Genomic DNA, 25214 nt, shown 5'->3' with positions numbered 1-25214 from the left:
TATATATATATATATGTATGTATAAATTAGCTGAGCGTGGTGGCATGCACCTGTAGTCCCAGCTACTTGGGAGGCTGAGGCATGAGAACCACTTGAACCTGAGAGGCGGAGGACCTGAGCCAGGATCACACCACCATATCCAGCCTGGGAAACAGAGCGAGACTCTGTCTGGGAAAAAAAAAAAATGAATTGAAGACTTACATTTAAGGGTAAGGCCTCAAACCATAAAAATCCTAGAAGAAAACCTAGGAAATACTCATCTGAACATTGGCATAGGGGAAGAATTTATTACTGCAACCTCAAAAGCAAATGAAACATAAACAAAAATTGACAACTAGGACCTAATTGAATTCAAGAGCTTCTGTACAGCAAAAGAAGCTATCGACAGAGTAAACAGACAAACTACAGTATGGGAGAAAATATTTGCAAACTATGTATCCAAGTACTAATATCCAAAATCTATAAGGAACTTAAATTGACAAATAAAAAATAAATGACCCCATTAAAAAGTTGGCAGAGCATAAATAGATACTTCTCAAAAGAAGACATACAAGTGGCCAACAAACATATGAAAAAAATGTTCAACATCACTAATCATTGGAGAAATGCATATAAAACCACAATGAGATACATCTCACACCAGTCACAATGGCCATTAAAAAGTGAAAAAAAAAAAAAAAAAAAACAGATATTGGCAATGCTGCAGAGAAAAGGGAATGCTTACACACTGTTAGTGTGAATGTCAATTAATTCAGCTCCTGTGGAAAGCAGTTTGGAGATTTCTCAAAGAGCTAAAAATAGAACTACTATTCAACTCAGCAACCTCATTACTGGGTGTCTAACGAAAGGAAAGAAGTCATTCTACCAAAAAGACACCTGCACTTGTATGTTTATAGCAGCACTATATACAACAGCAAAGTCATGGAATCAACCCAGGTGCCCATCAACAGTGGACTGAATAAAGGAAATGTGAGATAGATGGATAGATAGATAGATAGATAGATAGATAGACAGACAGACAGACAGATAAACATGGAATACTACAGAGCCATAAAAAAGGATGAAATCATGTCCTCTGTGGCAACACAGATGCAGCTGAAAACCATTAGCCTAACTGAATTAACACAGAAACAAAAAATTAAATACCACATGTTCTCATGTACAAGTGGGAACTAAACAATGGGTACATATAGACGTAAAGATGGAAACAATAGACACTGGGACTCCAAAGCCAGGAAGGGAAGAAAGGGGTAATGAATGAATAACGACCTATTGCGTACTATGTTCAATATTTGGGTGATGGGTTCAAAAGCCCAAACCTCAGCATTACACAATATATCCATGTAACAAACCTCCACATGTATACCCTGAATCTAAAATCAAAAAGAAAAATAAAGGCAAAAGACAAACTCTATCTTAATCACTAAAATTATGCTAGTCATTATGCTTTAACAAGCGTGATCTTATCTGGATTAAATTTCAATATATTTTTTAAAGTAGTCTAAATAATATTTAGAAAAGTATATTTTGTCATTATTTTATCTGCTTCATTTTCCTTTTTTTCCATTTAAGACTTTTTAAGGTTATTACAAATCAAATTTCCTTTAAAATATAGATGGCTTTAAACCATTTTGAAACTTCCCAAAGTGATGTGTTTTCAAAAGTTAATTAGTTTAAGATTTGCATTATTTAATGACTCAAACAATGTACTACCAGCAAATGATCCCACCTAAAAGAGACAAAACTCATTTAATGAGTCTGTAATCAAAACTGACAATACTGAGGCCGGGTGCGGTGGCTCAAGCCTGTAATCCCACCACTTTGGGAGGCCGAGACGGGCGGATCACGAGGTCAGGAGATCGAGACCATCCTGGCTAACATGGTGAAACCCCGTCTCTACTAGAAAATACAAAAAACTAGCCGGGCGAGGTGGCGGGCGCCTGTAGTCCCAGCTAATGTAGTCCCAGCTGCTCGGGAGGCTGAGGCAGGAGAATGGCATAAACCCGGAAGGCGGAGCTTGCAGTGAGCTGAGATCTGGCCACTGCACTCCAGCCTGGGCGAAAGAGCGAGACTCCATCTCAAAAAAAAAACAAAACAAAACAAAAAAAAAAAAACTGACAATACTGTTAGCCTCTGACAGATGCCACTGAGCTTTCAACGATGAATACAGAACTCTCTGTTGTTAAGCATCATGGTCAACAAAATGTTTATTTTGTGGACACATGGAGTTTTTTTTTAATATACCCAAGATTACTTTCTTTAGGGAAACATTCTCCTCCATGCCATGTGGTTCTAGTAAGGCTGGCTATGGGCCTAGGCACATGACCCAGCTCTGAGTAAACATGGTACCATTATTTCCTTGCACAGAGTGACTGGTCTGAGAAGGGCATGTGACAGACAAAGCAGAGATAATAAGAGTTCTTCCCTAAGCAGACAGTATAGCATAGTGGCAAGCACAGAGTCTGCCTGGATTTTAATTCTTGGCTCTATCACTAACTAGTTAAATAATCAAACAAGTAACTTAATTGGTTTGTATCTTAATTTCCTCATCTTTGAAATGTAGCTACTAATAATACCTTCCTCAAAGAGCTATTATGAAGATAAAATACAGTATAACATATATAAAGTGTTGGCATGGTAATTAGCATATAAAAAGCATTAAATACATTTTAATATTAGTTATCAATACCATTACATCTGGGCTTCTGGATTGGGTGGGGAATTGGAGAACTTTTCTGTCTAGCTAAAGGACTGTAAACACACCAATCAGTGCTCTGTGTCTAGCTAAAGATTTGTAAACACACCAATCAGCACTCTGTAAAAACACACCAGTGATCTGTGTCTAGCTAAAGGTTTGCAAATGCACCCATCAGCACTCTGTAAAAACGCACCCTGCTCCCTACCGCAGCACATATACTAAAATTGGAATGATACAGAGAAGATTAGCATGGCCCCTGCGCAAGGATGACACGCAAATTCGTGAAGGGTTCCATATTTAAAAAAAAAAAAAACGCACCAATCAGTGCTCTGTGTCTAGCTAAAAGTTTGTAAACGCACCAATCAGCACTCTGTAAAAATGCACCAATCAGTGCTCAGTGTCTAGTGTCTAGCTAAAGGTTTGTAAATACACCAATCAGCATTCTGTAAAAACAGACTAATCAGCACTCTGTAAAATGTACCAATCAGTGCTCTGTAAAATGGACCAATCAGCAGGGTGTGGGTGGGGCCAAATAAGGGAATAAAAACTGGCCTCCCAAGCCAGCAGTCCCCTTCCATGCTGTGGAAGCTTTGTACTTTCACTCTTGGCAATAAATCTTGTTGCTACTCAGTCTTTGGATTCACACCACCTTTTATGAGCTGTAACACTCGCCAAGAAGGTCTGCAGCTTCACTCCTGAAGTCAAGCAAGACCACGAACCCACCAGAAGGAAGAAACTCTGGACATATCTGAACGTCGGAAGGAACAAACTCCGGATACATCTGAACATCGGAAGGAACAAACTCCGGACACACCATCTTTAAGAACTGTAACACTCACCGCGAGGGTCCGCGGCTTCATTCTTGAAATCAGCAAGACCAAGAACCCACTGGAAGGAACCAATTCTGGACACACTATTACTATTATTGTTGCTGTTGTTTTTGTTATTTGCATTATAAATATGTAATGGGACTACTAAATTTGGACAATGCAGCCTAAATATGGAAGCAGTGTGTCTTTCCCAGTGGCAGAGCAGATAGAAGAAAATTTTTGAAGCAAACAAAAGGAAACAGAACCAAGAGACCAATAGAAAGAATTCCTAAAGATATTCTCTGAGGCTTTGAATCCAGTTATCTGTTGAACTTTCCAGTTATATGAACAAATAAATTTATTTTTCTTCCCTTATGCTAGTTTAAGGTGAGTTTTTTTACTCAAAACAAAAGTACTAATATAACATCTTTTGCCCATAAATCACAAAAAGAATAGAAATGCAGATATACACATATAGTAGGTACATATATACATATACAAACATACATATGACAAATATATATGCCATATATAAGAAATCTATGTGTGTCAATTAGGTTTTCACTATGTGTTGTCACAGTATCCACAACAAAAGTAAAAAAAAGGAAGGCAGCCTTATTCTACACTCCCAGTTGATAAGTTAATATTCCATCTCCATTAACATCCTATTACAGTATTTTCAAGAAACTTCAAGGAGGCTTGCAAGTGTTAAGGTGGGAAAGGGGGAACAATGCAGATGTGGTTGGAAAGGTAAATTGATCAGACTATTAAGAGTGTTGTATACTAGGGGATTTGAAATTTTATCTTGTTGAACATAGGTATCCATGATGTTTTTAAGATCAAAGTGACATTCTTTATTCATTCAATAAACACTTAATGAATACATAGTATGTGCCAAACACAATACTACAGCATATACACATCATAGCTGCTGTTGTCGAATTTATAATCTAGTTAACAGGTCTGTGTTCTCTAACATTGATGACAGATCATAACAGATAAGAAAAAGGAGTGAGAATTTATACAGATACTTAAGAAAAAGGAAAAATTATAAGTAGACCAATTGGTCATTAGGACAGTACAACAGCAGTCAAAGAAGGTTCCAAAATATTTATTTTGAGTCATTGGTATAGGAAAACAGTAAAACAATAGCTTTTGTCAGTAAATGTTTAGGCTGGTGCAAAAGTAGTTGAGCTGTTGCAATTACTTTTAATTGCAAACTTTATCTGGAAATATTGAGTTCTCCCTACTTACTAGAAGCTAAGCTCCATGAAAGCTCTAATCACTACACAAAACAGAGACTAGACTAGTGACTGGCACTTAGTAGGTGCTCAATAAATGTGTTATTTTTGAACAAACTATCGTCAAGATTTGCAGGTAGAAACATAAATTCAATAATTAATTTATTGATACCTATCATGTTATCAGGGACCATGCTAACAACTGGGGACTATGCTACCAGTAAATAAAACACAATTCCATGCTCCTAAGGTACTGCCAGTGTGCTGGAGCATTATCGACCTTTTCCACCCCTAAACACATTTACAATCTCCTGCAAAAATTTTTTCCTGGAAAAGTTTAGAGAAGCAAAGCATCAGAGGATTTATGAAATGGGAGAGACTTATTTATAAGAGCATTCGATATTCATGTGAGTTTAGCTAACTCATTTAAAGAACTCAAAAAATTATCTTTTGATAATGAACAAATAAGTAACAAAGAATGAGATAATTCATACATTTTTCAATTCTATTTTTTCATCGGTGCTATTTTTCCAAAACTCTATTCTTTGTGGAGAATTTGCTGGCAACATCAGTACTGAAAACCAATCTAAGAGTTTAGATGAGAGGTCTACAAACAAACCTACAGCAACAAAGCAGCATAGAGGTACATTGTATAATGAGGGTATGGCAAAGGATTTAGGGCAACATAAAGAAGGGTTACCTAATGCAGTCCTAAAGGATGTGTAAAAACTTCCTGGAACACGCGACATTTGACAGAAGTCTTAAGAACTGAGTAGATTAAAACTAATTGCAGGATACAAGACCAATATTCAAAGATCAATCGTATTTCTGATACTAGCAATGAACATTTCCAAAATGAAATTATGAAAACAACTGCATGTTTAAAATAGCATGAGCCAGGCATCATGACTCACACCTATAATCCCAGCAACTTGGGAGGCTGAGGTAGTAGGACTGCTTGAGGCCAGGAGTTCAAGACCAGCCCAGGCAACATAGCAAGACCTTGTCTCTGCAAAAAGAAAAAAAAAAATTAGCCAGGTGTAATAGCACATGCTTGTAGTCCTAGCTACTCAGGAGGCAGATGTGGGAAGACTGTTTGAGCCCAGGATTTCAAGGCTACAGTGAGCTGAAATCAACACCACTATACTCTAGCTTGAGCAAAAGAGCAAGACCCTGTATCTTTTTAAAAAAAAATCAAAAAGAAAAAAACACTTAGGTACAAATTTAACAAAAGAAGTGTTAAGATTTGTATACTGAAAACTACAAATCATTATTGGGAAAAAATTAAAGAAGATTTAAATACATGGAAAGACACCCCATGTCCATAAGCCACAAAACGCAATATTGTTAAGACAGCAATACTCCTGAAATTGACCCACAGATTCGATACAATTAGTATCAAAATCCAAGTTAGCTTTTTTTCAGATCAGTTCTACTGCTCTGAAGTCCAGAAATAAGCCCTTATATCAATGATGAATTGATTTTTGACAAAGGTGCAAAGGCTATTCAGGAGAGAAAGAATAGTATTTACAACAAATAGTGCTGAGAAAATTGTTTATCCATATACAAGAGAATGAAGTTAGACTCCTATTTCACATCATATAAAATTAACTCCAAGGGGATTAAAGACCTAAATGTCAAAGCCAAACCCATAAAACTCTTAGAAGAAAACATAAAAGTAATTTTCATGGCCTTGGGGTAGGTAATGGTTTCCTTCGATATGACACTGAAGCACAAGCAACAAAAACAAAAAAAAAAAGATAAACTGGACATCAAAATTTAAAACTTTGTGCAAAGGGCACCATCAAGAAAGTGAAAAGAGCGAGAGGAACATGGTGATCAGCTCATGCAGCTGTAAGACACCATGAACTCACTTTCAGATCAGTTTTGTAATGCCACTGATGTGTTGCAGCAATGTGATCTTCCTGCCTCTTTTAATAATATTGAGACAGCAATTAACAAAGACCAGCCAGCTAACCCTACAGAAGAGTATGCTCAGCTTTTTACAGCACTGATTGCACAAACAGTAAAAGACATTGATGTTTTGATAGATTCCTTACCCTGTGAAGAATCTACAGCTGGTTTATAGGCTACTAGCTTATGTAAGCTAGAACAAAACCATGAGGCTTCTACATATTGTTTATCTACGGAAATGCTTCTAGAAAAGATACAAAGTGCACTTGCTGATATTGCACAGTCACAGCTGATCACAGTTACAGCTGAAGACAAGAAGTAGTACCCACAGCCAGTCTCTTCCAGACTTATAGCACCAGTGAATACTATGTGGCTGAGAAAAGGATTGTTCCAATACCATTAAGAATTCTGCATCAGATTTAGATGTAAGCCTTACCAACAGTTACAGAAACATTAAACACTGATATGTGTTACCTTTTTAGCTACTTTTAATAATTTCCAATTTTCACTCTTGATAAACAAGGTTATAAAACTGTGATTGAACCATCTTTAAACCATAATTCTAATTTATTTTACTTTATTTTATTCTTATTTTATTTTGAAACAGGGTCTTGCTCTGTCACCCAAGCTGGAGTGCAGTAGCAGGATCACAGATCAGTGCCACCTCAACCTCACAGGCTCAAGGAATCCTCCCACCTCTGCCTCCTGAGTAGCTGGGACTACAGAGGCACACCACCAAGCTCAGCTAATTTTTTTGTTTCTATTTCATTTATTTTTATTTATTTATTTGTTTTGTAGAGATAGGGTGTCACTGTTGCCCAAGCTGGTCTTGAACTCCTGGGCTCAAGAAATCCTCCCACCTCAAACTCTCAATGTGCTGGGATTACAGGCATAAGCCACCATGCCAGGCCAAGGATTTGAATACATATTTCTTCAAATAAAATATAAAAATAGCCAATGAACACATGAAAAGTTGCTCACCATCATTTGTCATTAGAGAAATGCAAGTCAAACCCACAGTAGGATACTACTTCGTACCCACCAGGATGGACACAATCAAAAAGAGAAAATAAAAAGTGTTGGGAAGGATGTGGAGAAAGTAAAACCCTCACACATTGCTGGTGGGAATGTAAAATAGTGCAACCACTTTGGAAAAGTTTGGCAGTTTTTTAAAAACTTAAACCTAGAGTTACCATATGACCCAGCAATTCCATTCCTAGGTATATATCCAAGAACAATGGAAACACACATCTACACAAAAACTTGTACATGAATGTTCACAGCATTACTCATAATAGTCAAAAAAGTGGAAATAAATCATCTGATGGACATTTGTCCACATATATGTGGCATATTCATATAACAGATTATTATTTGGCCATAAAAGAAAACAAAAAAGTACTATACATGTATGACATGAATGAATCTTGAAAACATTATTCTAACTAAAAGAAGCCAGGCACACACAAAAATTACATACTGTATGATTCCATTTATATAAAATATCGAGAATAGACAAATCTAGAGAGACAGAAAGAGACTAGTGGTTGCCAGATTAGTGGCTGGGGTGAGGGAATAATGGAGAGTGAGTACTTAATGAACACAGGGTTTCCTTTTGGGGTGATGAAAATATTCCAAAACTGGATAGTGGTGATGTTTGCACAACACTGCAAATGTACCAAATGCCATATGGTAAAATTTTACATGTGCATTTTATCACAATAAAAAAAGAAGTAAAGTACTGACACATGTTATGACGTGAATGACCCTTGAGAACATTATGCTAAATGAAAGAAGAAGTCACAAAAGACAACATACTGTATGGTTCTGTTTATATGAAATCTCCAGAACAGGCAAATCCATGGAAAGATTAGTGGTTGCCTAGGATGAGGGAAGGGAAAAGGGAGGAGGGAGTACTAACAGGTACAGGGTTTCTTTCAGGAGGAACAAAAGAACAAAATGTTCTAAAATTAGACTGTGGTTATAGTTGCACCACTCTGAGAATATACTAGAAAGCACTGAACTCTACACTTTGAAAGGCTGAACTATACAGTATGTGAATTATCTCAATGAAGGGATTCGAGGAGACAGAAAGGGAGATAACTGAGTAAGAATTGGCCAGGAAAATGAAGGGTTAGTAAAGGATAAGAATAATCAGTACAAGGATACAGGAAAGGATATAGAATAAGACCATTTTTGCTCTTGAAGATTCCATACATCTTGTTCCAGAGTAATTACCACCTAAATTAGATGGCTAGGAAATTTAGAATACGATTAGATAGGATGAACAGGTTTCTATCTTGGGAGAAGTCATCAACAAATGTTCACTACAAAATACAAATATACGTAAATATATCCAAGCAATATTAAGTGGAAAGTAGAAAAACTGAGAGTACACATGTTATAGACTCCATTTTCCCAACAAAGTAGGAAGTCAGGTCACCAGCTAAGAGTGAAGGGTATCAGAGCAGTGTTGAAAATCTATAGAAAATGACAAGTTTGAACGTATGCCTGAAACAACTGAGAAAGAGAGCCCTTTTCTGGCTTCTTTATGAGACAGGAATATGGGGTGGTCACAGAAGAAACAGGAAATACCAGGCAACAATTTCACATGACTAACATAGAAGGAACACAGAAACCAGCTACAGGAATGGGGAAGGGGGAGGAGCCAATAAGACCCTAACAAACAGGATATAAGAAATACCAGTTAAGACTAGCTAGATCTAACATGGCACTGGATTTGACTTAAATTGTACCCCAGGTTCAATTATAAACTCATTATTATACTAAACCACATCTCACCAGACCATGACAGTTCCAAGTATACCCATGTTTGTTAAAAAACTCGGTGGCACCTCAATTCCAAGAAATCTCATTCTCTTCCCAGAAATCCTTATGATCATTCTGCCTCTTAATTTGAAAAACCGTTTTTGGTTTGGACAAACCCCAAACACATTGGGCACAACATACTCTCCTGAGTAGGCCTATACTCCCACCCTTGAGTGTGTACTTTCACTTTTAAAAAAATACTTTTTACTTTTGCTTTGACTTGTCCTTGAACTCTCTTACAAAGGTGTCAAGAACCTGGACAGTGGCTGGGGTCAACGTCTCACCGGTGTTCAGAGGCCTCCCTAAGCCCACTGACATCACTGATACTCCATAAGACTACAGCACCAATACTAACAGTATAGTAGACCTATTCTTGACTTACACCTTCAGTAAAATTCTACATGTCATTCTTCTCAACCTGCTCCTTTTTATACAATTACATAAAATTTCATAGGATCAAAACATTTGCAAGGCCAGGTGCAGTGTAATGCCAGCACTTTGGGAGGCCAAGGTGGGCAGATTACTTGAGCTCAGATATTCAAGACCAGCCTGGGCAACATGGCAGAAACAATGTGTCTAAAAAAAAAATAAGAAAATTAGCAGGTGTGGTGGTGCATGCCTATAGTCCTGGCTACTTCGGAGGCTGAAGTAGAAGTATCACCTGATCCCAAGTGGTTAAGACTGCAGTGAGCTGAGATGGCACCACTGCACTCCAGCCTGAACAACAGAGTGAGACCTTGTCTCAAAAAAAAAAAAAAAAAAATTAAACAGCACAAAATCAGATTTCCTTCTCCCTCTCTCCTTCACTTTAGTACACTGACATCTAACAAAGACCACTGGAGCTAAAGAGAGTTGCTGTATGGCAGCTTTTATAAACTGCACCTAGACTATTCATTCTGTCACTAACCAGGGCACAGATGCTATGTAGTTCCTAGGCTAGTGTAAATCTTAATGAGAAACAGTGAACTTCTGTACACATACATGTCTTTAGCCCATATGTCTGTCAAGTCTCAGATGACAACATAAATAGAACCCAGTAAAAGTCCCCAGTATGAGGCTTCTCTACACGTGTGGTTAAAAGGCTGTAGAGCTGTGTCATATAACGTTCAGTCTCTCTCTCCTCACTCTCACTCTTCAAAAAGATAACAATGCCTAATTCCTAAAAAATGATAAGAGCAGTGTGATGGTTAAGTGTCAACTTGGTTGGATTGAAGGATGCAAAGTATTGTTCCTGGGTATCTGTGGGGGTGTTGCCAAAGGATTAACATTTGAGTCAGTGGACTGGAAGAGGCAGACCCACCCTCAATCTGGGTAGGCACCATCTAATCAGCTGCCAGCAGGCAGAAGAATGTGGAAGGACTAGACTGGCCAAGTCTTCTGGATTTCATCTTTCTCCCATGGTGGAAGTTTCCTGCCCTCAAACATCGGACTCCAAGTTCTTCAGCTTTTAGACTTTCGGACTTAAACCAGTGGTTTGCCAGGGGCTCTTGGACCTTCAACCACAAACTGAAGGCTACACTGTCAGCTTCCCTACTTTTGAGGTTTGGGACTCAGACTGGCTTTCTTGCTCCTCAGCTTGCAGATGGTCTATTATGGGACTTCACCTTGTGATCATGTGAGTCAATACTCCCTAATAAACTCTGCTTTATATATACATCTATGCTATTAGTTCTGTTCCTCTAGAGAACCCTAATACCAACAGTGACAGATGGCTGGAATAAACCCATAGTCTCCCAAGGTGACTACTTTGAAGAAGACAATACTCATTTAAAGGTACAGAATCTGATGGAGTTGTTTTACATCAGTTAAATTTTGCACGGAACCATATTTCAAATAAACACACTTCGGATGAGTTGAACAAAGAGATTAACTTTAGTACATGTCTTAACAAAAGTTATGTTCTTCTCCTATGCAGGAGAATTAAGACCAAGAGTATGCAACAGAATTAGGCACTGCAGTGCAACAATGTGGACTGCAATTTAAGGCCATGATATGGTTTGATTGTGCCCCCACCCAAATCTCATCTTGAATTCCCATGTGTTGTGGGAGGCACTGGTGAAAGGTAATTAAATCATGGGGGCAGGTCTTTCCTGTGCTCTTCTCATGATAGTGAATAAGTCTCATGAGATTTGCCGGTTTTATAAGGGAGCTTCCCCTGTACAAGCTCTCTCTTGGCCTGCCACCATCCACGTAAGATGTGACTTGCTCCTCCTTGCCTTCCGCCATGAGTGTGAGACCTTCCCAGCCATGTGGAACTGTAAGTCTATTAAACCTCTATTTTTTGTATATTGCCTAGTCTTGGGTATGTCCTTTAATACCAGTGTGAAAATGAACTAATACAGTAAATTGGTACCAGGAGTGGGGTGCTACTGAAAAGATACACAAAAAAGTGGAAGTGACTTTGGAACTGGGTAACAGGCAGAGGTTAGAACAGTTTGGAGGGCTCAGAAGAAAGAAAAATATGGGAAAGGTTGGAACTCCCTAGTGACCTGTTGAATGGCTTTGACCAAAATGCTGATAATGATATGGACAATGAAATCCAGGACGAAGTAGTCTCAGATGGAGATAAGGAACTTGTTGGGAATGGCAAAGGTGACTACTGTTATGTTTTAGCAAAGAGACTGGCGGCATTTTACCCCTGCCCTAGAGATCTGTGGAACTCTGAACTTAAGAGAGATGATTTAGGGTATCTGTGGGAAGAAATTTCTAAGCAGCAAAATGTTCAAGATGTGACCTGGGTGCTGTTAAAGGCATTCAGTTTTAAAAAGGAACCAGCCTAAAAGTGTGGAAAATTTGCAGCCTGATAATGTGATAGAAAAGAAAATCCCATTTTCTGGGGAGAAATTCAAGCCAGCTGCAGAAATTTACATAAGTAACAGGGAGCCAGATGTTAATCACCAAGACAATGGAGAAAATGTCTCCAGGGCTTGTCAGAGACCTTTGCAGCAGCCCCTCCCATCACAGGCCTGGAGATTTAGGAGGAAAAACTGGTTTTGTGGGTCAGGCCCTGGGTACCCCTTCTGTGTGCAGTCTAGGGACTTGGTGCCCTGTGTCCCAGCTGCTCCAGCCATGACTAAAAGGGGCCAAGGTACAGCTCAGGCTGCTGCTTCAGAGGGTGGAAGCCCCAAGCCTTGGCAGCTTCCATATGGTGTTGAGCCTGTGGGTGCACAGAAATCAAGAACTGAGGTTTGGGAACCTTCACCTAGATTTCAGACGATGTATGGAAATGGCTGGGTGTCCAGGCAAGTTTGCTGTGGGGCAGGGCCCTCATAGAAAACCTTTGTTAGGGCAGTGGAGAAACGAAAAGTAGGGTCAGAGTCTCCACACAGTGTCCCTACTGAGGCACCGCCTAGTGGAGCTATGAGAAGAGGGCCACCATCCTCCAGACCCCAGAATGGTAGACCCACTGACAGCTTGCACTGTGTGCCTGGAAAAGCTGCAGACACTCAACACCAGCCCATGAAGGCAGTGGGAGGGAGGCTGTATCCTTGAAAGCCACAGGTGTGGAGTTGCCCAAGACCATGGGAACCCACCTCTTGCATCAGCATGACCTAGATGTGAGACATGGTGTCAAAGGACTGTTTTGGAACTTTAAGGTTTAATGACTGCCCTATTGGATTTTGGACTTGCATGGGGCCTGTAGCCCCTCATTTTGGCCAATTTCTCCCATATGGAACAGTTGTATTTATTCAGTGCCTGTACTCCCAATGTATCTAGGAAGTAACTAAATTGCTTCTGATTTTACAGGTTCATAGGCAGAAGGGATTGCCTTATCTCAGATGAGACTTTGGAATGTGGACTTTTGAGTTAATGCTGAAATGAGTTAAGACTTTGGGGGACTGTTAGGAAGGCATGACTGGTTTTGAAATGTGAAGACATAAGATTTGAGAATGACCAGGGGTGGAATGACATGGTTTGGTCGTTTCCTCACCCAAATCTCATCTTGAATTCCCACATGTTGTGGGAGGGACTCAGTGGGAGGTAACTGAATCATGGGGGCAGGTCTTTCCCATGCTGTTCTCATGATAGTGAATAAGTCTCACAATATCTAATGATTTTATAAGAGCAAGTTTCCCGGCACAAGCTCTCTCTTTGCCTGTCACTATCCATGTAACATGTAACTTGCTCCTCCTTGCCTTCCACCATGATTGTGAGGCCTCTCCAGCCATGTGGAACTGTAAGTCCATTAAACCTCTCTTTTGTAAATTGCCCAGTCTCAGGTACATTATCACCAGAATGAAAATGGACTCATACAGGCCATAAAAACAAAGATAGGGAAAAAACACCTGCCCATATAAAGATCTTGAGTAACTCATTCAGGTAGGCATTAACTCACTTTTATGGCAGTCAAGAAGCTAACATTTATTAACTCAAGATATAATGGGAGCACACTTTTTTGTTTTGTTGCTCTAGTTTTGTTGTTGCCATAGTTTTGTTGTTACTGATATGAGAAAAGAAGTGGTGCCGTGGTTTGGGGGGTTTTTTTAAACAAGAAATGTATTTCGATGGGCAAGAACTGGTAATGTTTATGTATCTCTTGACTTCTATCACTGTCATAACAGAAATAATTTTAATCATTACAGAAGCAATAAATCAGATATCAAGACACAGTGATTGGGCTATATAACAAGTGTTAAAGTAGCTATTTCTAACCTAAAGGAGTACTTCTTTCATATTCCTGGATTTTCTAGATTGATTCAATGGGTATGTTTCTTATTTTTAAAATACACAGTTATTTAGAATTCCTATTATTTTTATCTAGCCAGATCAAAATTATCTAAAATAAAAGTATATAAAATTGCTCTTTTGTTAAGCCTATACTAAGTTGTTATTCTTAAATATGAATGACTAAGATAATCTCTTAAGATATATATATATTTCAGATTCTTGGTCACTGAGAGGAAAAAGCCACAGGAAGCTGCACTCTGTTAGATTAAGCCAGCTAGTATAAAAAGCTCATGACCAATTATTTGGAACAGCTGCAACTGAGTCACTGAGCTAAATTTTAAATCCAACCTAAGTTTGTCAAATAAACTCTAAAAAATGCTTAGGAATTTAAAGGTACAGATAGTAATTTTTGGTTGTTGGTTTGTTTTCACTGATGTCTGGTTTGTAGGATTTGTTGTTGTTGTCTGTTTACAAGCACTACTAGTGAAGTTGCTAACAATTCCCACTTAACAGAAAAAGAACACCTATATTTATTAACACAACCTCAAAATAACATAAATATGGTATCTGGGGTTTCATTTTTCATTAAGAATTTTGATAAATGAAAGAAATGTCTGAAATAAACTTAGTCTTGAAATTTAAAAACAGATCTTAAATTTCAAATGATTGATTGTATGTGTTTATCTTGTGTTCTTTAACAATCTCTGAATCCCCAGAAATTGACACACAGCCCAATTACTTTATATGTAAAACACTTGAATTATTATATGAGCTACCTTTCCATCCTTTCCTTGAGTCAATGAGCAAGTATAGTTAATTGTTCAATCTGTGTATTCAGCAACATTCAAGAATTTACTTAAATGTTGCTTTCAGAATGTGCTCCCTTCTGAAGGTTGTTTATAAAAAGGGCACATGTTTATCAGTTTCTAATATTTTAGTTGGTAGAGATAGATAAGATCAAGTCTAAACTTATATATATATTTTTTTTCTTTTCTTTTTTTTTTTTTAAGACGGAGTTTCACTCTTGTCACCCAGGCTGGAGTGCAATGGCGCAATCTTGGCTCACTACAACCTCCACCTCCCAGGTTCAGTGATTCTCCTGCCTCAGCCTCCCGAGTAGCTGGGACTACAGGCACATGCCACCATGCCCAGCTATTTTATCCTTTAATATAACAATAATTCTAATACTCTGTGTTGGAAGGCAATTCATGGATGTCCCTTGTTTCTTCATATCCTGTAAGAAGATGCATGACTTATTGTTCTGAACTATCTCATTTGCACCGTAAACACTTGGAAGATAAGCTCTGCTTCAGTGACAGATTTGGGGTCAGCTTTGGAAAACAATGTCTCCTTCTAGGTCAAAGGGCAGTAAAGCATACTTACTACATGCTATGAAAGATTTGACGCCCTAGCCTGAGAGCTCCTCTCCTATAATTCAGCTCACTGCATGTGCAGGTATAATCTGGCCCTCTTTATTGCACCCTGTGGGAATAGGAGCTTACCGAATTGAAACAAATGATGATACACTGCCTACTATTATTGCTGTGAGTAATCAACTCTCCTTTATCTCTGACCCAGAGTTTCATTTCTTCTGCCAGCATCTTGAAACCATGGCAGGCTAACTTGTTAGTTTGTCCATAGAATAAAACCTCAGACATTCCAGTTTTTTATAATCTAACACATATTGCTATAATTTCATTAAGTATGTATTGAATGTCTTCAGTGTGCTGGCACTAGTTTTAACTTATAATGAGACTTAAATTCTGGATCCTCCATGAGTTGACAGTGTCGTTAGGAAAAGAGCGCATTCTAAAGAAAAGATAATTTAGCCTCACTGGCTGCTCTTAAAATCTATCTTTGCATTGTTCTCAGTCCTGCTCCCTTCTCACAGCAGCCACATCCACAGCAGGAAACTCTGAAGCTTTATCACCAGAGTCCCTGAACTCTCGCTTTCTTTTTAATTCCCTGTATCGGATCACTGGCATGCTCCACCGTGAAGCAGCCATGGACACCAGCTGTGAGATCACCACCAAGGGCATAAAGGAGAAGGAAGTTATGGGGAGGCAGAAAATGGAGGAGATGCCCCTGCTAATAGGAAGGCTAATTAGGAAAATGAGGAGCAGGAGGCTGGCAATGAGAGAGATGAAAAAGAAGAAGAAGAAGGTGGGGAGGAAGAGGAAGAGAAATAAGAAGATAATGGTGAGGAAGAGGATGGAGATGAAGATGAGGGAGCTGAGGCTGCTATGGGCAAATGGGTAGCTGAAGAGGATGATGATGCTGATACCAAAATAGACCAAATAAGGATGATCAGACAGCAAAAAGAAAAAAAAAGAAAGAAAAGTTAAAAAATATTTGAAAGGCCACCATGATATATTTCCTCTCCATTTTCTATCTCAGAATCTAAACACATGGTCACCTTTGGGGAGACAGGCCCAGCAGTGCTCTCCACCACCCAAACAAAACCACAAGAATTTGTGACAGAGGAGAAAAAAGAACTAAAACTTCCAAGGCCCTGCTTGTTTTCTTAAAAGTACTTTAAAAGGGAAATGTGTTTGTATTTTAATTTACATTTTATATTTTTGTACATATTGTTTGGGTCAGCCATTTTTAGTGATCTCCAATGACCAAACCCCCCTTCGGATTGTTCTCTGTCCTGCTTCTGACTTTACTTGTGGTGTGACCATGTTCATATTTATAATCTCAAAGGAGGAAAAATTTTGTTTAAAAAAAGCAAAACCTATGACAAAATTACTATCTTATCCCAAGCATTCCAGTAAATTTTTTCGTGTATGTACTTAGCTGTACTTAGTCATTGGTTTGTATGAAATGGTTAAAAAAGCCAAAGATAAAAGATTTGGGGCAGGCACGGTGGCTCATACCTATAATCCCAATACTTTGGGAGGTCAAGGTGGGCAGATCACCTGAGGCCTGGAGTTTGAGACCACCCTAGCCAACATGGCAAAACCCCATCTCTACAAAAAATACAAACATTAGCCAGGCGTGGTGGTGCACGCCTATAATCCCAGCTACTCAGGAGGCTGAAGCTCAAGAATCATTTGAACAACACAGGAGGCAGAGGTTGCAGTAAGCCAAGATCACGCCACTGCACTCCAGCCTGGGTGGGAGAGTGAAACTCTCTCTCTAAACTAAACCAAACTAAAATAAAAATAAAAACAAGGTTTCTTTTTTTTCCTCTTTTGTCTATCAAATTTCAAATTGCTGGGGTTTTGTTTGTTTGTTTTGAGTTAATGCCTACCTGTAAAACAATGTGGTCCAAAATAAACTGAAATTTTACTTTGCTGACTTGTTAAAAAAAAAAAAAGAAAAAACAAAGGTACTTTACATACCTGTTGAAAACTTCAAGATCACAGAAATTTTTACAACTGAAGGAACTTTGGAGACAATCCAATCTTAAATTTTAATTTTACCCATGGTTGGGAGAATTTATGTAACTTGCTCAAGGTTGCACATTCATTTACAGGAGAGCTGTAACTGGAGCACAGACTACTCATTTTCAGTACTCTTTCTATAATACTAGAAATTATTTTATTATGCTTGATTTATGTATATTTTCAAAATTGTGCATGGTTAGGCCTAAATTATAACTGAAAAGTTTGTAATTTAGTTATAAATCAAGGAGTTACAATTCAGTTAGTTACAAGTGAAAAGTGTTGAATAAAAACAAAAACATACTCCGGCCATAAGATTGTTACAGTCATTACTTATGCAAATAGCAATGACATAGAATGTAAACTCCTGTATGGTAGAAATTATCAAGGGTTTATTTGATAGTTTTATTCATTGTAGTGTCCCAAATTTCTAGAACAGTGCCTGGAACACAGCAGGTGATAAATATATTCTAAATGATATATAAAACATGTTTTAAAATATCACAAAGTCTAAAACCAATGCACAACTATGTTTACTCTGTGTTTTTCCCTAAAAGTGGGAAAGAAAATAAGAAAATCAGAATGAACACACGGACATTTTTCCTGACCAAGAAGGCCCAGAAAGACAGGTTAAGGTTATAAAATTCTCAGGAGTTAGCATATTCACAGTGAATGGAATATTTGATGCTGGCAGTTCAGAAAAGTCTCGAAAGGGCTTTCGAAAACGCACTGCTTAGCAGTCCAGTGTTAAGATAAGGTAGTTCTATCCTAGCCAGCAGGAGACAGAATGGAGATTATATTGTAGTGTCAGTAATCACTAAGGATCAGTAATATGATCCTTAAAAAAGATGTGGGGAAAAGAAAGAGAGATCAGACTGTTACTGTGTCTATATAGAAAGAAGTAGATATAAGAGACTCCATTTTGTTCTGTATTTGAGATGCTGTTAATCTGCAACCCTACCCCAACCTTGTCCTTGCAAGAGACATGTGCTGTGGTGACTCAAGGTTTAATGGATTTTGGGCTGTGCAGGATGTGCTTTGTTAAACAAGTGCCTAAAGGCTGCTTGCTGGTTAAAGGTCATCACCATTTTCTTAATCTCAAGTAAGAGAAAAGCATTTGTCTCCTGCCCGTCCCTGGGCAATGGAACATCTCGGTGTAAAACCGGATTGTATGCTCTGTTTACCGAGATAGGAGAAAACCGCCTTACAGCATAAGGTGGGACTTGCTGGAGCAATGCTGTTAAAAGGTTTATGGAGATGTCTGCATATGCATATCAAGGCACAGCATTTTTCNAATGGATTTTGGGCTGTGCAGGATGTGCTTTGTTAAACAAGTGCCTAAAGGCTGCTTGCTGGTTAAAGGTCATCACCATTTTCTTAATCTCAAGTAAGAGAAAAGCATTTGTCTCCTGCCCGTCCCTGGGCAATGGAACATCTCGGTGTAAAACCGGATTGTATGCTCTGTTTACCGAGATAGGAAGAAAACCGCCTTACAGCATAAGGTGGGACTTGCTGGAGCAATGCTGTTAAAAGGTTTATGGAGATGTCTGCATATGCATATCAAGGCACAGCATTTTTCTTTAAACTTATTCATGTCACAGAGATCTTTGTTCATATGTCTTACTGCTGATTTTCTCTCTACAATGATCCTATTATCCTGCCACTCCCTTATCTTTAAGATGGTAAAGATAATTATCAATACATACTAAGGGAACTCAGAGACCAGTGCCGGCGTGGGTCCTCTGTATGCTGAGCACCTGTCCCCTGGGCCCACTTTTTCTTTCTCTATACTTTGTCTCTGTGTCTCATTTATTTTCTCAAGTCTCTCGTTCCACCTAACGAGAAACGCCCACAGGTGTGGAGGGGCAGGCCACCCCTTCAAGAAGAGAGACAATAAGCTATCAGTTTTTGAGAATCTACTAGCATTTATTGAGGCAAACACTGTGTTAAGTACTTTACATACATTTTCCCATTTAATTCTCTCCAATCAGAAATTTATATTTTGATTTGTATTTCCTAAACCACTGATCCTAACTCTATTTATCCACATCCAATTTTCAAGTTGATTATATTCTAAAATTATCTTTCCTAAATCAGTTGTTTTAACCCATAATGCATATTCCCATAGGAGTAGCTTTAGGTTCCTGCCATGATCCATAGAAGCTAATGTAGATAAAATACTATAATGTTGCAACAAATGACAAACCCTGCTTTGTCATTAAAACTACCTATTTGTTAGGCAGGTTTTGGGGTTAACTCTGGGAACCTAACCTTTATCAATATATTTTTTTCCTATAGAAACATGTGGTATACGAAGAAAACACAAAATTACTGAGAACACATTCAACTCTCTGGCAGTGACTCCTCAATATTATAAAAAATATATACTAGCTTACAAAATATTCTCTGAGTTCTATGGCTAAAGTGATCTCGACACAGCATTATGCCAGTCTTAACTAATACACAAAATTTCCTATGGAGAAGAGGTAGGTATAAATTCAAAAGATCTAGATCGAGTCCTGGCTACCCCAGTATAACTTTGAATGTTACTTAACTTCTTTAAATTTCAGTTACTGCATCTGTAAGAATAATGTTATTTCCTCTACATTATGGGATCATTGCAAGTATAAGATGAGATAACTTGTAAAAGGGGTTTTAAGCTGAAAATAACTTGAGAAAGTATGTCATTTTACATTTGAGTAGCTATTTTGGATCAAGCTTTACAGGAATTTTTTATCTTCATTTTTTAATTGACAAGTAGTATAAATTGCATATATTCATGGTGCACAAGTTTTGAAATATGTATACATTGTAGAATGACTAAATCCAGCTATAAAACAAATGCATTACCTCACATACCATTTTTTGTGTGGTGACACTTAAAATCTACTCTTAGAAATGTTCAACTGTACAATATGTTATTAACTATAGTCACCATGTTACACAATATATGTCTTGAACATATTCCTTCTATCTAACTGAAATTTTGTGTCCTTTCACCATCTCACAAATCCCCTTATTTCAACCCCACCACAGAGTCCCTGGTAAACAGAATTCTACTCTCTTTCTATGAATTAAACTTCTTTAGAGTTCACATATAAGTTAAATCACCCAGTATTTGTCTTTCTGTCCATAGCTTATTTCACTTAACATAATATCCTCTGAGATCATTCACATTGTTGCATATGATAGAATTGCCTTTCTTTTAAAAGGTTAAATAGTATTTCACTGTGCATTTATAGCACTTTTTTTCTTTTTCTTTTTTTTCTGTCTTTTTTTTTTTTTTTTTAAGAGAGAGGGTCTTGCTCTGACACCAAGGCTGCAGGGCAGTGACACAATCACACCTCACTGGTCTCAAATTCCTGGGCTCAAGTGATCCTCCCACCTTGGCCTCCCAAAGTGTTTGGATTACAGGCATTAACCACCATGCCAGGCCATATTTTTTCTTTATTCACCTGTCGATGAACACTTAGGTTTATTCCATATCTTGGGAGTTGTGAATAATGCCACAATGAACATGGGAGTACAGATATCTCTTTGACCAACGAAATCATATAGTTTGGATATATACTTGGTTAAACGACTGCTATATCATACATTGGTTCTCTTTCTAGTTTGTTGAGGAACCTCCATACTCTTTTCCATAATGGCTGTACTAACTTACATTCCTACCAATCATGTGTAAAGGTTACCTTCTCTCAACATAATTTCCAAAGCATATATTTTACCTTTTTTATAGTAGCCATTCTAATAGTTGTGAGGTAATATATCATTGTGAGTGTAATTTGCATTTCCCTGTTAATTAGTGAAGGTGAGCATTTTTTCATATACCTATTGGCCATTGATATGTATTCTTTCAAGAAATTTCTATTCAGGTCCTTTGCACATTTTTTTAACTTTTATTTTAGCTTTAGGGGTACATGTGCAGGGTTTTTATACTGGTAAATTGCATTTCTTGGGGCTTTTGTGTACAGATGATTTCATCACCCAAGTAATACGCACAGCACATGATAGGAAGTTTTTAAAATTCTCTCCCTCTCCTACTGTCCATGCTCAAGTAGGCCCTGATGTCTGCTTTTCCCTTCTTTGTGTCCATGTGTACTCAATGTTGAGCTCATACTTACACATGAGAACATGTGGTATTTGTTTTTATGTTCCCACATTAATTCACTTGGGATTATGACCTCCAGCTCTATCCACGTTACTGCAAAGGACATGATCCTCTTTTTACAGCTGCACAGTATTTCATGGTATGTATGTATCACATTTCCTTTATTCAGTCTACTGTTGATAGGCATTTGGACTGATTCCATGACTTTACTATTGAGAGTAGTGCTGCAATGCACATACATCTCCGTGTGTCTTTATGATAGAAAGATTTATATTCCTTTGAGTAGGTACCCAATAATGTGATTGCTGGGTTGAATAATACTTCTGTTTTAAGTTATTTGAGAAATCACCAAACTGCCATCCACAATGGCTGAACTTTTACATGTCTACCAACAGTGTATAAGTGTTCCCTTTTCTACACAACCTCACCAGCATCTGTTATTCTTTGACCTTTTAATAATAGCTATTCTGACTGGTGTGAGATGGTATCTCATCGTGGTTTTGATTTGCATTTCCCTAATGGTAAGATGAGCATTTTTCCCTATGCTTGTTGGCTGCCTGTATGTCATCTTTTGAAAAGCATCTGTTCATGTCCTTTGCCCACTTTTTAATGGTGTTGTTGGTTTTTTACTTGTAAATTTGTCTAAATTCCTTACAGATGCTGGATATTAGACCTTTGCTGGATGCATAGTATGCAAATATTTTCTCCCATTCTGCAGGTTGTCTATTTACTCTGTTGACAGTTTCTTCTGCTGTGCAGAAGTACTTTAGATCCCATTTGTCAATGTGCATTTTTGTTGCAACTGCTTTTGAGTCTTCCTCATTAAATGTTCACCAGGGCCTATGTCCAGAGTGATATTCCCTAGATTATCTTCAGGATTTTTCGAGTTTCAGGTTTTACATTTAAGTCTTTAATCCATCTTAACTTGCTATTTGTATACAGTACAAGGAAGGGGTCCAGCTTCTATATTTCACAAACACTAGCCAGTTATCTCAGCACTATTTATTGAACAGGGGGACCTTTTCCCATTGCTAGACTTTGTTGACTTTGTTGAAGATTAGATGATTATAGGTGTGTAGCATTATTTCTGGGCTCTCTATTCTGTTCCGTTGCTCTATGTGTCTGTTTTTGTACCAGTACCATGCTATTTTGTTTACAGTAGCCTTGTAGTATAGCTGTAAGTCAGGTAGCATGATGCCTTCAGCTTTCTTTTTTTACTTGGCATTGCCTTGGCTATTTGAGCTCTTTTTTGGTTCCATATGAATTTTAAAATAGTCTTTTCCTAACTCTGTGAAGGATGCTATTAGTAGCTTGATAGGAATAGCACTGAATCTGTAAATTGCTTTGGGCAATATGGCCATTTTTTTAAATTATACTTTAAATTCTAGGGTGCATGTGCACAACGTGCAGCTTTGTTACATATGTATATATATGCCATGTTGGTGTGCTGCACCCATTAACTCATCATTTAATGATGAGTTAGCATTCTCCTAATGCTATCCCTCCCCCCTCCCCCTACCCCATGACAGGCCCCAGTGTGTGATGCTCCACACCCTGTGTCCAAGTGTTCTCATTGTTCAATTCCCACCTATGAGTGAGAACATGCGGTGTATGGTTTTCTATCCTTGCGATAGTTTGTTCAGAATGATGGTTTCCAGCTTCATCCATGTCCCTACAAAGGACAAGAACTCATCCTTTTTTTGTGGCTGCACAATATTCCGGGGTATATATGTGCCACATTTTCTTAATCCAGTCTATCATTGATGGACATTTGAGTTGGTTCCAAGTCTTTGCTATTGTGAATAGTGCCACAATAAACATACGTGTGCATGTGTCTTTATAGCAGCATGATTTATATTCCTTTGGGTATATACCCAGGAATGGGATGGCTGGGTCAAATGGTATTTCCAGTTCTGCATCCTTGAGGAATCACCACACGGTCTTCCACAATGGTTGAACTAGTTTACAGTCCCACCAACATTGTAAAAGTGTTCCTATATCTCCACATCCTCTTCAGCACCTGTTGTTTCCTGACTTTTTAATGGTTGCCATTCTAACTGGTATGAGATGGTATCTCATTGTGGTTTTGATTCGCATTTCTCTGATGGCCAGTAATGATAAGCATTTTTTCATGTGTCTGTTGGCTGCATAAATGTCTTCTTTTGAGAAGTGTCTGTTCATATCCATCACCCACTTTTTGATGGGGTTGTTTGATTTTTTTCTTGTAAACTTGTTTAAGTTCTTTGTAGATTCTGGATATTAGCCCTTTGTCATATGGGTAGACTGAAAAAATTTTCTCCCATTCTGTAGGTTGCCTGATCACTCTGGTGGTAGTTTCTTTTGCTATGCAGAAGCTCTTTAGTTTAATTAGATCCCATTTGTCCATTTTGGCTTTTGTTGCCATTGCTTTTGGTGTTTTAGTCATGAAGTCCTTGCCCATGCCTATGGCCTGAATGGTATTGCCTAGGTTTTCTTCTAGGGTTTTTATGGTTTTAGGTCTAACATTTAAGTCTTGAATCCATCTTGAATTAGTTTTTGTATAAGGTGTAAGGAAGGGATCCAGTTTTCAGCTTTCTACATATGGCTAGCCAGTTTTCCCAGCACCATTTATTAAATAGGGAATCCTTTCCCCATTTCTTGTTTTTGTTCAGTTTGTCAAAGATTAGATGGTTGAAGATGTGTGGTATTATTTCTGAGGCCTCTGTTCTGTTCCACTAGTCTATATTTCTGTTTTGGTGCAGTACCATGCTGTTTTGGTTACTGTAGCCAAAGTTTTTAGTATAGTTTGTAGTATAGTTTGAAGTCAGGTAGCGTGATGCCTCCAGCTTTGTTCTTTTGGTTTAGGATTGTCTTGCCAATGTGGGCTCTTTTTTGGTTCCATACAAACTTTAAAGTAGTTTTCTCCAATTCTGTGAAGAAAGACATTGGTAGTCTGATGGAGATGGCATTGAATCTATAAATTACCTCAGGCAGTATGGCCATTTTCACAATATTGATTCTTCCTATCCATGAGCATGGAATGTTCTTCCATTTGTTTGTGTCCTCTTTTATTTCATTGAGCAGTGGTTTGCAGATCTCCTTGAAGAGGTCCTTCACATCCCTTGTAAGCTGGATTCCTAGGTATTTTATTCTTTTTGAAGCAATTGAGAATGGGAGTTCACTCATGATTTGGCTCTCTGTTACTGGAGTATAGGAATGTTTGTGATTTTTGCACATTGATTTTGTATCCTGAGACTTTGTTGAAGTTGCTTATCAGTTTAAGGAGATTTTGGGCTGACACGATGGGGTTTTCTAAATATACAATCATGTTATCTGCAAACAGGGACAACTTGACTTCCTTTTTTCCTAATTGAACACCCTTTATTTCCTTCTCCTGCCTGATTGTCCTGGCCAGAACTTCCAACACTATGTTGAATAGGAGTGGTGAGAGAGGGCATCCCTGTCTTGTGCCAGTTTTCAAAGGGAATGCTTCCAGTTTTTGCCCATTCAGTATGATATTGGCTGTGGGTTTGTCATAAATAGCTCTTATTATTTTGAGATACATCCCATCAATAC

The 25214-nt window shown here is 38.2% G+C and overlaps 1 protein-coding gene and 1 pseudogene across 13 annotated transcripts in view; one reads left to right on the top strand and one right to left on the bottom strand.

Moving 5' to 3' along the window:
• The window catches only part of LOC108537572 (mediator of RNA polymerase II transcription subunit 21 pseudogene), a 72834-nt pseudogene extending 65819 nt beyond the window's left edge, over positions 1–7015 (top strand).
• The window catches only part of RIMS2 (regulating synaptic membrane exocytosis 2), a 780622-nt gene that overhangs the window by 708932 nt on the left and 46476 nt on the right, over positions 1–25214 (bottom strand). The window lies entirely within an intron of this gene.

The sequence above is a fragment of the Rhinopithecus bieti genome, unplaced genomic scaffold, assembly GCF_001698545.2.
Source record: "Rhinopithecus bieti isolate Rb0 unplaced genomic scaffold, ASM169854v2 scaffold_13352, whole genome shotgun sequence".
Classification (NCBI taxonomy): Eukaryota; Metazoa; Chordata; class Mammalia; order Primates; family Cercopithecidae; genus Rhinopithecus; species Rhinopithecus bieti.
The sequence above is the reverse complement of the archived record's forward strand: the minus strand, read 5'-3'. Positions and strand labels throughout refer to the sequence as shown.